The following is a 14727-nucleotide window of genomic DNA, read 5'->3' as shown; positions in this document are numbered from 1 at the left end:
AGGAACAGCCTCCACAGGTGGGAGGAGCAGCATGCACAGGTGGGAGGAGCATCCTCCACAGGTGGGAGGAGCAGCCTCCACAGGTGGCAAGAGCAGCCTCCACAGGTGGGAGGAGCAGCCTCCACAGGTGGGAGGAGCAGCCTCCACAGATGGGAGGAGCAGCCTCCACAGGTGGGAGGAGCAGCCTCCACAGGTGGGAGGAGCAGCATGCACAGGTGGGAGGAGCAGCATCCACAGGTGGGAGGAGCAGCATGCACAGGTGGGAGGAGCAGCATCCACAGGTGGGAGGAGCAGCCTCCACAGGTGGGAGGACCCTTCCAGAGGCTGAGGGGCTGATAGATGTCTGTCCTGTAGGTCCCTCTGAAATCTGATTAAGACTTGTCTGGAAGACACAAATCTTATTAAAAGGCAAGGCCTAAATCAAAAGCAGAATAATAATTAGGAAAGGGTCACTAGAGAGGACAGCAGATTCCCCAGGAGCTTGTCCCCAAACCCTGTCAATGTAGCTGCTGATGAAGGTCAAGCGTCCGCCTGACCTCCCTGGGGATGGGTCAGCCCATCGCTCAGTTGGATGGAGGGTGTGGATGCAAACACACCAGGAAGTATTGGCCAGAGCAGAGACCCCCTTTAGAAGCAGAGAGGCAGTCTGAAGTGACGCAGTTGCCAAGGTGAGGAGGCACATTTGGAAATCTTGGAGGGGCTGGGCGTTGTTCTGGGTGGCTTCCTGGAAGATCTTGTTAACATTACCAATGGCCTCATCACGTTCCAAATAACCAAGGAATGGGACCGAGATGGTTCTCTCTCTTCCCTAAAAGCCATGAAAAACAGCCACAGTGGAGTGTGGGGGAGATAGGGGTGAGGTGGGGGGAGATTGATTAGGAAGGGCTGGCAGGTGGGCGTCGAGGGAGCCTCCAAGTACAAACAGCCAGGAGAAGATCAATACAAAAGGACCTGCAGCATGGGTAGAAGGAACAGGGAGATGCTGGGGTGGGAGTGGTCTCACCCACTGAAGACACAAACCACTCCTTCTGGGAGCCGCATGTGCTCCTCTTTCACCACAGCATCAGACATGGCGAGGCTCGCCAAATCCGTGGCAACAGTGAAGCCAGGAGGAGCATCCCCACAGGCGGCAGGGAAGAGGTGTCTGGAGGGTGAGGGGTCACCTGTGGGAAACGTCCTCTGGGAAAACTGCCCTCAAACTCTCTTCTCTTCTTCCAACCCACCAGAAACATTTCCCAGGTAGTTTCAATAATCAAGAGAGTAACAGCCAGGCCTTCCAAATACCAATCCCCAATCATTCTTACATCATTTAAGGACCTTGTTTCCTAGAAATCACACACACACACACACACACACACACACACACACACACTCACACACACTCACACACTCACACACACACACACACACACACTCACACACACTCACACACACACACACACTCACTCACACACACACACTAACACACACACTCACACACTCACACACACACACTCACACACACACACACACTCTCACACTCACACACTCACACACACACTCACACTCACACTCACACACACACACTCACACACACTCACACACACACTCACTCACACACACACACACTAACACACACTCACACACACACACACTAACACACACTCACTCACACACACACACACTCACACACTCACACACACACTCACACACACACACTCACACACACTCACACACACACACACACTCACACACACACACACTCACACACACACCCAGTGTCAGAGATACCACTGACCCACACCTGAGTTTGTAAGACTCAAAGTTCTAGCTAAACGTTCCCGTCAAACCTTTTGGCTATTTCCAAATTCTCTCGGAAGTTTGCCCTTTTTGGGAGCCAGGGAAGGCTGAACTGGCAGGTCCCCCTTAGGAAGGAGGCCCTCCCTCAGGAACGTTCACTGATAGGGCTCTCAGCAATGCCCTTCTCTTTCCATGCACCCGCCCCTGCAGCAGGGAGGGATGGGCAGAGGGGGAGAAAGGAGGAGACTCTTCCTCTCTGTGCTCTCCCCCTATGCCTTGGGAGTGAAGGTTGGGGATCCCACAATTACCAATCAGGTGACCTGAAATCCAAATTTCCTCCTTCATCTCCACACTGGCAATAGATGTGAGCTACCTCTAAAGTCCTCTCAAGTCCTAGCCAGCAGGAAGCAGTTACATGCCGTCAAATGGGTGAGGTTCATATAGCATTTGCCCCGCCAAGTCCTATTACAGACATGGGACCCTGCCAACAACCCTGGAAGGTGAGTGCAATGAAATCCCCCACAGAACACACTGGCTACAGTTCTTGTGGGCACCCTGGGCTGGGGTTCTAGCTGCTCCCAAGCCTGTGAACAGAGGACAAAAGGCTTGATTGCCTCTTAATACATTTCTGCCACTTAAACAGAAAGTGGACTCACCAAGGGCAGAGGCTGCTGCTCCTCCCCCTCCCCCTGACACTCTGGGCAGAATTCAAGTTTTCAATTCTCCAGCTTTCTCTTTTCTTGCTCTGATCTGAGATGACCAGGACATAGAGGGGCCTTGACTATGACGATCTTAATCTGTCAACCGCTTTTCAAACCTTTTTCAACTTTTATAAGATTTCATCCTTATTTTAGCTTAATAGAAATTCTACAGGCTGGTTTCCCAGAAACTACCAAAATGTTTCAGGACCGGAACTACCCCATGGTCCCAGGAGCTCTTACCTGCAATCTTAACATCCCTCATTGCCAATCTCCTTAATGACCGATAGCAAAAGCTCCAGAATGTGCTTAGGTGGTTTTTTAAAGCACTTCCCCAACTTTAGCTCTCTAGCTTTATATCTGTAGCCCCAACTTGGTCATTGATGGGGACCACAGAAGGCTTTTGCTTAAAAAAAAAATCTAATATGGGAGTTAGTGATGCTATTAAATCTCCAATGTTCTTTCTAAGTGAACCCTGGGGACAACATGGATTTAAAAACAACTTCTTAGAACCATGTAAAAACAATTATTCCAACCCTGGTTAAATGGTTAAATAAACAGAGGGTTTTCCTAAAAGCAATAACTAGTATTTGTCTAAAATAAAGAACTAGTGTTATTTGTAGAGGGACAAGTCAGAAGATTTTTCAATAAAAACAAAAGTAAAGAAAGGATATGAAAAGGATAATCTCTAAATCCGTTAATATTGATAACATGAATTTACTTTGGTATTAAGTTTGAAGTTCCCTTTCCTTTTGAAGACCTAATCTAGCATAAATATCCTTTAAGTCTTAATTTCTGATTAGATTTACTGAATGAATCTTTTATTAAGATTTAATAGTAGATAACATAGAATGAGCCTAAATATATCTTAAAAGAAATAAAATAAAATAACCATCTTTTAGTAAGTTAGTCCTTCTTTTTCAGTGAGCTAGACCAATCGAGAGCAAAAATCCTTAAAGAAACACTTAAGGAGACCTTTCAAAAAAATTCACAGAATGATAAAATAAGTTTTAAGCCAATGAAGTATTGAATTGACCAGTTATCTCGCCCTAAAATCTCATTACACTCCTGACATGCCCAGCAACTGACTATTGTCAATCTCCCTAGACCTCTGTAAAACTGAGGAATCTGCATCAGGAAGAGCTCCTTTTTTCTGTTATAAAATAAGCTCCTCATTGTTTTTTGTTTGTTTGTTTTGTTTTGTTTCTCTTCCCAGATTATTTTTACCTTGCGAATACAATCCTTCCTTTGCAACAACAACAACAACAAAATTCGGTTCTGCACATATATATATTGTACCAAGCATATACTATAAGAGATTTAATATGTATGGGAATGCCTTCCATCTAGGGATGGGGGTGGAGGGAAGGAGGGGAAAAACTTGCAACAGAAGGGAGTACAAGGGATAATGTTGTAAAAAAAATTTACCTATGCATATGTACTATCAAAGAAAATGTTATATTTATAAAAATTAATAACAAACAAAAGAATAAAATGAAATAAGCTCTGTGACCTTCCAATTTATCATACACCACTGAGGTTTTGGCTGACCTTATTTAATGGTAATTTGATGACCTTGGTATTCAATAATTTTCGACAAGAATCAAATTTTTTTCTTTTGGAGACATAACAGATATTCACGCTCATCACTACTATTCAATACTGTACCAGAAATGCTTGCCATAGCAGTAACTCAAAGGCAAAGAAATGGAAATTGTAAACAGCAAAGAGGCAAACAATAAATAAAAAAATGTTTTTTTACAGATGATATGATTGTTTACTTAGAGAACTCTACAGAATCAATTAAAACTTAAATGAAATTTTTACTAACATCAGCAAGACAGGAGAGTATAAGTAAACCCAAGGATGTTATCAGTATCATAGAAATTATCAATAAAATCCAGGAGAAAGATAAATTCCATTGAAATTACATATAGTATGAAATATCTAGAAGTCAACCTGCCAAAACACAGATAACAACTCGGTGAACACAGGTCACTCTTTACATAATTAAAAGCAGCTCTAGACAAGGGGAGAAATATGAATTACTCATTGCCAGGCCAAAAATGATAATGCTGCCTATGTTAATTTGTGAACACAATGAAATACGAATCAAAATAACACAGAATTTCTTGAGAACATTAAAAAAGGATAACAAAATTCATCTGGCTGAACAAAAATTAAGACTATCAAGGAAATGAATGGGAAAATTGGGAAGAAAAGGGCCTAGCAGTACCAGATCATAAAACTACACTAGCAAGCCCTTATGATTAAAAATGTATTATTGAGTAAGAAACAGAAAGACTGACCATAGGAACAGATTGGGTATACAGCATACAGGAGCAAAAGAGCACATCATCCATTTCTTTGACAAAGCTAATAATCCCAGCTATGGGAAAATTCACAAGTCAACAAAAGCCACTGGGAAAATTGGCAAACAATGTAACAGAATCTGAGGTTGGAAAAAGGTTTCACAGGAAACACAAGAGTGAAGCTGAAAATGGGTATATTCCTTGGGCGTATGGGCTAACATCATAAACAGAGAAGCCCAGAAGAAAATGGGAAAGAAATCATGACCAAGCAAAGGACAGACAGGTTCAAAAGAAGCAAAATGGACAATCTGGCTTACATAAAATTAAAAAGCTTTTCTGTTAAGTTCTTACTAAGTGCTAATGAGATAATGAGATGATAGGTTCTTACTAAGTGCCAAGTTGATACTTAACAGTTCTCTAGTTCTGGCCTTTACAATGAGTTTTACCCCTTGGAACTTCTGGGGAGGAGCTTACATGTTTAAGAGGAGCAAGATCATTGGTTGAAGTATTTTTTCCCAGAAGCCCCTGAGTTATTTCCCGCCTATTCTCTGGGAGGATAAAAGAAGACACCATTGAGCAAGGAGTCTTATCTGGGCCAGAGTTGAGGAGGCTCTCTGGAGGAAGAAGAATCTGGCCAAGAGATTGAGTTGAGGCAGCAGATCTCCTCCCAGAGACTGATCGGCAGTTTCTGGAGACAACAGAACTTTACACTTTTCCACAAACAAAATCAATGCAGCTAAAACTAAAAGAGAAGTGAGAAGTTGAGGGGGGAAAGCAACATAGTCCATAACTTTTTTCAATGAACCATTCTGCAGATATTTTATATAATGTGAATTTACCCACGGATGTATAAGAAGCCAGAAGGGAGGCAGGAAGGAGACTGTACCCCTGTGGCACCAGCACATGGGTCAATGACACATAAAGGTTGACACAAAGAATCAAGAGCAGGAGGAACACTTTCTTGTAGGGGCCAGTCCCAGGACAGCCTGGCTGTAACTGAAAGGAAGAACATGGCAGGAGGGACAGACATGGAAACATGTGGCATGGGACAGATGTGATGCTCCAATGATGGACAAAACATCCAAATGCAGGGGCCAGACTCTCAGGTGGGCGGGTGCATTGAACACAAGTTGTCCTGCACAAGTACTGGAGGTCTTAAGGCAAGCCCAGATCCATCAGTGGTGGTGGCTGTCTCTCTGCAGATCTATTCTGCTTTCTGCTAGAGTGAGTTTTTAAAGGTTTTGAGAAGCATTAGTGATAGGAGGCCACGGAGTACCAAATTGAAGGGGAGGAGCAGACCGAGATCCCAGATGGTACAGAGGTGGTTTGGGAGAATTCCTTGCAAAAAATCCAATTTGCATAATATGAATTGAAAAAAAGCAACATCTATCTGTTGTCCATTCCGTTCCTCTTGAGTTTTCAATAGAGGTCTTTTATATGCAAGGTTTCTAAGTCTTCTAAGTTTTATTATTCTCCTCGACTTCTTCCTTATTTATTTTAAGGTTGTATTTGTCTAGGTCACCCAGAAAAAGTTGAGGTACCCTGCCATTGTAGTTTTATTATCTATTTCTTCCTGTAATGCATTTAACTTTTCCTTTAAAATTTTGAATCCAATGCCTCTCTTTTCTGACTCCATTGACTGTGGTTTCCCTAAACAAAAATTAGGCTGCATGCCAATTTACCCTTTCAGTGAGGCCGAATTTTTCTCTGCATTTTTTCTGACATCATGATTGCTTCCTTTATGTTTTATCCTTCATATGAAATATAACAGTTTCTGCTTCAGCCCTCTAATTTCACTCTGGTTCTCTCTTTCTTTACAATATGTTTCTTTTCAAAATACAAAAAAGAAAAAACAAACATAGTCTGGAAGTTCTGGTTTCTAATTCATTTTACTGCCCACTTGCATTTAGGAGTGAGTTCATCCCATTAACATAGTCATGATGTATTTGATTCTGTTTTTTCTTCTTTCTCTCTTTTTATCCCATTACCTCACTAGTTTCTATTTTATACATGACCATGCCATACTTTTATCTGCCCAAAGTTTGTCACCACTTTTTCCTTCTCTTCTCCCATTATCCTACTTAGCTTTAGGGTAAAACAGATTTTTTTTGACCCATGGAAGAAGTACATATAAATACAGATATAGATATTTACCGACTTTGAACCAATTTAGATGGGAGGGAGGTTCAAGGATTGGTCACTCCCCTCATCATCATTTTCCACTCCAAGGCAAAACCTCTTCCCTGAATGCTTATTTTATGAGATCATTTCCTCCATTATTTCTCCCCCTTCTACCATCTGCCAGGGCATCCTTATTTCTCACCTATCTATTTTGCATCATCCCCAACCAGACCGTTCACTTCCAAAATCTCTTTCTAGTTTGAATGCTTCTACCTGCCTAGTAAAGATAAAACTCATAGGAGACAGGGTTATCGTCTTCCCTTCTAGAAGAGGACACAGGGTATCAGTAACGAGTCACTTGAGGGGTCTCTATCATATTTACCTTTGAATGTTGCTTTTGAGTCTTCAATGTGAGACTCACATTTTCTCCTCAGCTCTTGTCTTTTCATCAGGAATGCTTCAGCGGCCTCTATTGCATTCAATGTCCAATTTTTCTCTTGCTGTGCTTCCCCAGAGAGGAAGCCCGTAGTGAGTGGAGTGTTCCCAGAACGAGTGTCTTCTGCCACAAAGATGTTGTCCGCTGAGTGATGTCCGTCTAGATGTGTTTCCATAGAGAGCAATCCCGAAGTAAGCGGTGTAAGACAGAAACTGGAAAGCCTCTGGGCAAAGGAACCGACCTTTATCAAGGGAAACAAGGTGAGGTCTCAGACCGTGCTGGACGGACCATAGAGCCCACCTTTGTTTCTCTCAAAGGTTGGTTTCTTTGTCCAGAAGTCCTTCCCAGTCTCTCTCTTACACCAGAATGTTGCCAGAGAGAGTGTCTTCTACCTCCATTGTCTTTGCCTCTGAGTTCTGAGAGTAGAGTAGGTGCGTATCTCCGAGAGGATTGTAATTGAACGATTCTAATAGTATTTGTCTTCACCCATCAGCATTTCATCTACAGAGTATTCTGACATTAAATCCACAGTGTCTTTTCCTCAGAATCTTCAGAGATCAGCAGTAGTTCAAAGGTGGAAGAAGCTTCCGAAAGAGAAGTATTTTTATAAATATTATCAGGTATTACAGGTATCGTTTCCCTCCACGTGTCGAGACTGCAAGTGCTGCTTCAAATGAGAGTGATCCACCAGGAATGGCAGTATTCTCAAGAGATTATCTCCTACCACAAGTCTTTTCCTCTCTGGACTATACAGTTGTGTTGATTTTTTTCATTCCTAAAACACAAAAGACCACTCGTCACATGGCATGACTCTCAGGAAGCAGAAGGAGAGGGAGGGAAACATGGCATACTGTGGTGTAAGAAACAGGAAACCGCATGGCATATTTTTACATGAGGGGAAGAATCTAAAGGTATTAATGAAAAAGGGGGGAGGAAGAACAAAAAGGGCTTTTCCTGCATTCTCATTCCTTCCAGCTCTGCAGCTTCAGCATCCGGGCTTGGCTTGAGACCTCCAGCACTACAAGGGGAGCCTTTGGCTGGCTCTGCCACTCAGCCTCACGTCTGGCACCTGCTTGTGTGCCTCCTGTCCATCCATGCTCAGGTGCCATGTGTCTTTCCTCAGTCCACATGTTGCTTGTCCTCTCCTTTGTGGGGCGGTGGCTGGCTCCTCCTGCTGCTCCCGTCCTTCTCTTGCTCCTCAGTACCCGGGTCCGTGTGTCCTTGAGTCATCTCCCGGCCCCCTCCCTTCCCAGAAGCTCGACTCCCTTCCTGTCTCCCTTTCTCCCTTGAAGCCGAGTCCGGGGGTAAATTCACTTTACTCTAAAATTGCTCCACTAAAGGTTTGCCCAACAGTCCACTTACAGAAAGAGGGAACTGGGTAGAGTTGGTATAAAAAATCGATGCCTCAGTGCAAAGCAGTTTGGCAGAATTTTGATAGAAGACCAATACCTCATAGCACATAGTAAATTAAACTGTAACAGAATACATGGTTTAGCTATGACAAATGAAAGGATAAACTGGGCCTATGAAATGATGAATCACTGTAATCACTAATAAGTACCTTAGCTGAAACCTCCACCTCATTAATGTATTCATTCACTCAGCTGTGGATTGACTCCTCCAATGTGGCCGGCACATACAAAGCCAGAAGGGCTAAGTGACGAGCCACAAGCCCACGGACAGCATGGTCGTAGGCTCTGGAGATGCAAACACTGTTACAGACACAGTCCCTAACAAGACAAGCTTCGGTTCTGCTAAGACAGAAAATGTGTAAATGTACATGAGAAGAAACACAAATGCAAAATGCAAGGCAGTCTGGGAGCAAGGCTTACAGCAGCTTTTCAATCAAGAAAGGTTTCATGTCATGGTTGGGGCTTGAACGGTGTCTTAATTGCTAAGGATAGAGGGCCAGGTTCAAAGTCAGGAAGGCTCAAATCTTGCTTTAGACCCACGTCAGCGGCATGACCACGGTCACCCCGTCTGACCTCTTAGCGCCTCAGACTACTCTAAGAGCAGGGACGCCTTCACCTGGGGAGTCACTCTTACTGAAGGGGCAGACAGAGCAAAGAATGCTTGCCTTGGACGCTCGGCCTTGTCCTTGCCCAAGGCCACATGCTCACCAAGGGCCTGAGGCTGCCTGTGAACAGAGGTCTTCCTGACTCCCAGCCCAGTGCTCTAACCCCTGAACCCCCCTCTGGAAGCCCCAGAAAACTGCTGGGAAGCCATGGTTGAGGAGGATGCCATGCAGCCAGGGAAGGAGAAAGAAAGAGCTCATTGCCAGGGCTCTGAAGTTCTGCAGGGTCTCAGTCCTTTCTGAATTCACCACCTGCCCTGAGGAAAAACGCCAGTTGTTCTGTCTGAGACAGGACCGTCCCTAGTCTTAGTGTGTGGTGGCTGCAAGGGAATGTGAGCAGGCCCTGCAATTCCACAGAGAATGCAAACTACCTTTAATGGAAAGAGGAAGAACAGTTCCAAGGAACCCCGAGTCACACTTGCTCTTGATCCCCAGTCATTCTGGCTTTTAACCTTTTGTGTCCCCCTCCCAGCAAATAGCTTACCTGGCCCGACGCATATGTGGGGATCTGTCCGCCTCCCCTTTAACAGTCTGGGGTGGTCTCGAGTGCAGGTTTTCTTATACAACACAATTTGCCCCAGTAATCCTGAGAAACTGAGCTATACATTCCATGCTGGTGAGGGCTGCTTCTTTCTGGGGAATCCAGCGCCTTCCCATGGGGTTGGACTACAATTTGTGCCATTCCTTGGCTGCTCTGTGTCCTTCCAAGATGGTTTCCTCTCAAATATAGACAGAAGAGACCCAGGAAACCCTCTCAGCATTGAGATTAATGAGCCCAATCTGACTCTAACACGGGGGAGAGTCTTAAAGACTTGGTAAGGGTCACACAAATTGTAGGTATGGGAGGCAGGATTTGAACTCAGTTGTTTCTGATTCTCACCAGTGGACACAGAGCAGCAGGTTGGCTTATGAAGCTGTAAGGTATCTTTTCAGGGTCCCAAAAACCTATGAGGCTTTAAACTCACCTTCCCTGACTCCAAAAAGTCAAATCTCTCAATCTGTCTCTGTTTGTCTGTCTGTCTGTCTGTCTCTCTCTCTCTCTCTTTCTCCCTCTCCTTCCCTTCCTCCTCCCCCCTCCCTCTGTTTCCGTCTCTTTCTCTCTCTCTTACACACACACACACACACACACACACACACACACACACACACACACACACATACACACACACACACACACACACACTCCTGTCTTAGCTTTAATGTTCATTGCAACCAGATTTTACCTCCATTTACAGGCATAAAATTCAATCACTCGACAAATGTTGAGCATCTGTGGTGTTTCATCTTTGATGTTGGGTTTTTATGTCATGGGGTAGCTGGGGAAGGTCCCTCTGAAATGTCTCATGTTCCACATGGAGATTCTTGAATCAGCTGATTAATGGCCACACCTGGGAAGCCTAGAGGCCCAGATACAGCAGGGAAGTTGCCAGTCCTCAGGCTTCCAAGCAACAAGCCAGGGGCCAAGCCCCTTACTCTGGATTTAAGAAACTTGGGACAGTGCCCAGTATACCCCAAGAGCAGGGCTCAACTTTCAGTGTTACAACACAGTCTGGAAACCTGCACCAAAATTATCGCCTGAGTGTAGGGAGCTACTGTGCTGTCAGGGAAGATCAAAACACAACATCAGACGATCATAATGATGCCAGAACATCTACATGTGAAGCCTCAAATTGGTGTGTGGATGAATTGGTCTCAGTCCTTCTGAAAGGGCTCCAAAAGCATTTTTAAAATATGTAACAGGAGTAGAAGGAAAATGGGCAGGAGAAATGAGAGAGATTCACAAGAAAAGTTAACATTTTTTAAAAAGAAGCACAAAAAATCCGACAGACATGTACCAAACGTCAATGAAGAAAACAACCTTAAAAAGTAGAAATTTCTAGATGGAAAAGGAAGAGCAAAAATCCATTGAAGAAAACAACTCTTGAGGAAGAGTGTGGGAAGTAGGTCAGAACATTCAGAAACAAAAGAAAGTTGAACCTCTGAGCTAATGCAGACAAGTGACAAACGCATAAAACTTTCAGCAGAATAAGGGTTTCCTAGGACAACCAGAGAAGTCCAGAAGAAAGACTCCCCTTTGGAGGAGTAACTTGTTAAAACATCCCCTGGAAGAAGCAGGGAGCCCTGGGTTCCAGGTGGCCTCAGGCCCAATCAAGGGGACTGTTACCTCCTGAGACAGCACTTGGGATTGGAGGCCAGGGAGAATGATAAGGAAGTCCTGGAATATTTGCTGATAAGGAATGCCAGGCCCAGCTGTGCTGTTAGGAAAGAAGGAAAAAGCCCACACCCCGGGAGGGCAGAAGCAGAGGCACAGGGTAGCTGCTGGCTGTCTTACAGGAGGGTGGAGTTCTTGGTTTTTGAGTTCCAAGTCAGAGAAGAAAACTGAAAGAAGATCCAGAGGCCGAAGCACCATCTCCCTCTCAGATCTAGGGGATGACACTATTAATTTCTTATTTTAAAAAAGAGCAACGTGGCAGCCAGGGGACACAGTGGTTAGAGCACCAGCCCTAAAGTCAGGAGCACCTGAGTTCAAATGTGGCCTCAGACACTTAACACTGCCTAGCTCTGTGATCCTGGGTGAGTCACTTAACCCCAATTTCCTCAGAGGGAAAAAAGGAAGCAAAGGGGAAAGAATTCAACTAAAGAAATAGGAAACACTGGGATTTATCAATAGAGGAAGGGATACTGAAGGGGAAAAGCTTTTCTTATCCCAAAGAGTTATGGTAAATGGCTACTGTCCAGAAAGAATTTGTAGAAGAACTCAGAGAAGACTTTAAAAATCAAATGAGAGAGGTTGAGGAAAAACTAAAAAAATAACAAGAATCCAACCAAATCCAGAGGCTTATGGAAAGAAAGTAAACCAAATTGAAGAGGAGATCCAGAGTTTTCAAGAAGAAAGTGACTCTTTCAAAGTTACAATTTGGCAAAGGGAAGTCAGTAAAGTTATGAGAGACCAAGAAATAATAAAACAAAATATTGTCATGATGTAGGAAATGACGAAGTGGTAGATTTTTTAAAAATGTAAAAAGACCTGAACTCATGAGGGATGATGTTATCTAGTTTCAGAGAAACAGAACAAACAAGCATAGTACAATCTTACATAGATGCCTACAAATGTATATGTATATATGAGCATGATTATACATGTCTGGGTACATGGATTTGTATACTTATACAACTGTGTCTATGTATCTAAGTACATGTATGCGTGTATTTATGTACAAATATATCAGCAGCAGCCATCTTGGGGGACGCTGTGGGGCAAAAAAAGCAAAAAAATAATAGTGTAAAAAGTGCACAGCAGAGAACAAAAGTGAACCTAAGAAGAAGCAAACAATAGATGGACAGTTCTGAATAAATGTGTACTATTAATGACATATGATTTTTTGAACTAGAAATCTATTATTTCATATTTTAAATGCTCTCACATTGTTTTGTGCCTATGACAATGCTTTTCCATCTTTTCTCTTTCTTTTTCTATGTTTAATTTGTTTAAATAAATGAATAAATATGTAAAAATTTTTTTTTAATGGAGTAGTGTTTTAGGGGAATGATTTAGGTATAGAAGACACAGTATTAAATATCCATAATACTCTATTGTTTGAGAAATACAGAAATCCCATCTTTTTGAAAAATAAGTGAACAAATAAATGAACAAAAACTTCTGGAGAAAATTGAAAACCAGTATAGCAGAAACCAGGTACAGTTCAATCCCTTACATCATGTGCCACTTGTTTGTCCAAAGGAATAGAAATTTGGTCCCATCGACCTCACAGCATGTCTTTGAGTCTGGAGGCTGGATATTTTGCTCTCCTGGCCACTTATTTGTTTTAGATTTTCAAAACAAACTGCGATATTGAACTCTTCTGTTCCCTCTAGTTCATTGATGATTTCTTGAAACACAGCTTAGAAAAACGAGACTTTGATAAAGCCCATTGGGATTCAGCAGGAGCTACTTGACAAATCCTTGAACCCAAGTCACTCTGGCTTTCACTGAGTGTCCAATAGAAGATGCTAGCTTAAGCCTCACTTGGTCATTGTGTGGGTTTTGATGGCTCAGACAGAGTGTAAATCACAGCTCTTTCTTCTGGCCAAAACACTGAGGTTCTTCCCTCCCCAGATTATTATTATTATTGTTATTATCATTGAGTAGGCAAAGTAGAGCATCTTTTGCCTGGTTTCTTACCTAACCTTAAATCACTAAATTACTGTTGCCTCGTCCCAAGTGAGACATGGGAAAGGCCCTAGCTTAAACAGCCTAAGGTCTCCCCCTGCCTACGGGGCCATGGCCAGTCTGCCTGACCTAGGTCTTGCCTCTGCACTCAGCTGACTCTGGAGTGAGGCTGGGGATCTTGCCCAGCTCTGCCTCCCCTAAATGCAATTCACTTGCAAGTCATGAGCTTCTAGATGCCATTGGTCCTCTTCCAGAAAGAAGCATGAAAACACAATGAAAACAAGGTAAGACCAAAATGGGTACGTGATTTAGACATAAAGGCAGATACTGTAAGCAAATGAGGAGAGCATCCATTCTGGGATGTAATTTTGGAATCATGCAAAAAGTAACAAAAATATTCAAAGCCTTTAAAATAAATAATCCATTACATTACGAGAAGGCACCAATTAAACAGTCCCCATATACTGCAAAAAACTTATAACAGCACTTTTTGTGACATCTGTGACCTGGAACAAAGTAGACTCTCTCAAGTGGGCATGGCCAGAGAAGGCATGGAAACGAATGTTGTGGGATATTACTATATTGTTATAAGGAATGGAGTGTGTTGACTACAGAGAAACAGAGAAACATCTCTGTGAAATGATGCAAAGTGACCTAGGCAAAGCCAAGAAAACAAAAATTAAAAAAAAATAAATACACACACACATACATACCTGTAATCAAAATAAATTTAAATGGAAAGAATGACAAAGCAAAACTGGCAATGACCTGTAAGGAAATGCAAAAGACTGAAAAGGATACATGAGAAGACACCATCACCTGTCCTCTTTCTGGAGGTGAGAGATCCACAGGTGTTGCACACGTGCATACCTTTTCCCAAATGTGTGAAACAGCTGAGCTCACTTTTCTTCTCCTCCCTAAAACAAAAAATGGGATTTGTTACCTGGCATGGCCCTCATGGGGAGAGGGCCGAATCCATGGGATACCCTGGTGATGAGGGAAACACTAAACATCAATAAGTATTTTTGTGAAAGAGCTCAGTATCTGCAGGACATAATGAATGGAGGGAAGGAGGAAAGGAAGGGTTTAGGATTAGTGCTTATCAGGGACAGATCTCAAACTTTACTAAAAATCAG

General features: G+C 43.1%; 2 long non-coding RNA genes across 12 annotated transcripts in view; one reads left to right on the top strand and one right to left on the bottom strand.

Moving 5' to 3' along the window:
• Positions 1–14727, top strand: part of LOC141548956 (uncharacterized) — a 1120676-nt gene that overhangs the window by 773137 nt on the left and 332812 nt on the right. The window lies entirely within an intron of this gene.
• LOC141548957 (uncharacterized) overlaps positions 1–14727 on the bottom strand; it is a 1406018-nt gene that overhangs the window by 1383369 nt on the left and 7922 nt on the right. For 8 of the 9 annotated variants that reach the window (XR_012484173.1, XR_012484174.1, XR_012484180.1 and 5 more), the window contains one exon: positions 7293–14508. This is a non-coding gene — a long non-coding RNA (uncharacterized LOC141548957). The remainder of the gene's footprint in view (positions 1–7292; positions 14509–14727) is intronic. The other variant, XR_012484175.1, reaches the window with a different exon arrangement.

This window comes from Sminthopsis crassicaudata, chromosome X, assembly GCF_048593235.1.
Source record: "Sminthopsis crassicaudata isolate SCR6 chromosome X, ASM4859323v1, whole genome shotgun sequence".
Taxonomy (NCBI): Eukaryota; Metazoa; Chordata; class Mammalia; order Dasyuromorphia; family Dasyuridae; genus Sminthopsis; species Sminthopsis crassicaudata.
The sequence above is the reverse complement of the archived record's forward strand: the minus strand, read 5'-3'. Positions and strand labels throughout refer to the sequence as shown.